Source organism: Charadrius vociferus, unplaced genomic scaffold (genome assembly GCF_000708025.1).
Source record: "Charadrius vociferus isolate BGI_N301 unplaced genomic scaffold, ASM70802v2 scaffold455, whole genome shotgun sequence".
NCBI lineage: Eukaryota > Metazoa > Chordata > Aves > Charadriiformes > Charadriidae > Charadrius > Charadrius vociferus.
This window is the reverse complement of record NW_009648550.1, coordinates 2,167,364-2,169,220: the sequence shown is the minus strand read 5'-3', so window position 1 is coordinate 2,169,220 and position 1,857 is coordinate 2,167,364.

Below are 1,857 nucleotides of genomic sequence, written 5' to 3'. Positions count from 1 at the left end.
GCTGTCGCCTCAAGATGGCGGCGGTCACGTCCCTGGGGGTGGAGCGGGCGCTGAACGAGGTCCGTGAGGAGTTTGTGAACATGAAGTGAGCTGTAAATTGAATGCATTCGCGGTACGTTTTGATAAGAAAAAAACCCCAACCCTAAGCTCCAGAGCTGGACACGTGGAGTTTCTTAACACAATGTTTTTCCTTGTCAAATAGGGCCATTTGGATAATACATTGCTTTGACATACACCAGATTTTCGCATCTAATGTGAAGTCTACTTGGTTCAAATATTGGTTTCAAAACAGGTATTTGTCTCAAATACATACCTATTAAATTTTTCGTACACGTGCTTCCTGTAATTTCAGGCGCTATCTTGTTGCCTGTATGCAGTTTTGCTGAAAATGTTGCGGCTAAGTAAGGAAGTCAAGAAAAGTCCAAAACTAGAAAAATCAAAATAAGGTAAACTATTTAGTTAGTGGTACGCACTAAAAAAATGAGAACTGCATAATCGAATGGGTCTTTTTTAAAGGCAACCAATAATAGTCACGAATTGCAACCAAGGGACAAAGCCAAGTGTTAACGGCCACATAATTAAGCGGAAAATATTCCAGCAACCCAAACCTTCATCCTGACATGTGACATCTGAAAATATTTGTTTTCAGTTTGGCCTTCAGAAAAACAAGCAACCTATAATAAAGCTTTAAATTGAACCAGTATGAATCTGTGGTTAAGAGACATGTGGCTATAATACGATCCCACGCTAATTCCCAGAGCAGTACAGCAGCGCACACGGTTTCCAGGCAGCATCCAAGGGAACATTGACTCAAAACGCAAAAAGCAGTGACTGCTTTGCATGCTAAATTTATCTTCCAGATAAAACGTTTCCCAGGTCGACCCCAGGGGGAACATACCATCCCGTGGGGTGAAGGACGGGGTGTGGGCAGCACGGTGGGGTCTGCAATGGCTTTCTGCCCGGTTCGTCCCTCTGTGCAGGAACACAGGCTGCGTTTAATGCCCTTTGTACAACCTCTGGTATTTAAGCTTTGCCTTTTTTTTTTTTTTTTTTTTTACTGTGTTTATTTTTGAGATTATTTTTCCCATTTTACCTGTGGAGAAATGCTGGAGGGCCTTGTGTGTTTTAAGATACCGGTTAGTTCCTGGTGCATTCATCAGCAGATGGTGCCTTCAAAATACAGGACATGTTTTTTTGGTCAACACTGCACAAATGACCAAATACTTGCCGAAGCGAGATACTGAGGGCAGCAAAACACGTAGCTACCGCCTATTGTGAGCATGTCGAAAACCACCCATTTGAACTACCGCCAAGTCCCACATTACAGGCAAAGTGTGTGCAATACACATCTCAAACACGCGCAGAGAAAATTGCGGTTATGACTCCTAACACGCAATTTGCAGCCGCCTGATGGAGGTGGCCATGGAAGTAGCGCTGTCCCAAGCAGACCCCAAAGCTAAAGGATATCACAGGGTGTAATTTGGGACTACCTCTGTGTTTTACAAATGGCATTGACAAAGGTACATTAAGGATTTAAAGCAAAAAAACTTACAGAGCTTCCTCTTAGATTTTTTTTCCTAGTCTATTAAGTGATATTATTTTAGAGATGCCAAATTAAGAGAGAGCTTTAAAAAAACCCCAGCCATGTTAAAGCTTTAGATTGGAGGTGGGTGGGAGGACACTGCAAAGAAAAGCGACTGTCTCCTGGTAAACAGGAAAAAAACACATGTGAGTGTGTTTGTATATACCAAAAAAAAAAAATACTCCCGAACACTAGGATGATGGTAAAACAGCTCAGAGGAAGCCATCCCGCCCTGTGTGGCGGTTTCCCGCCTCTTGTGAGGGGAGGCCCCGCCC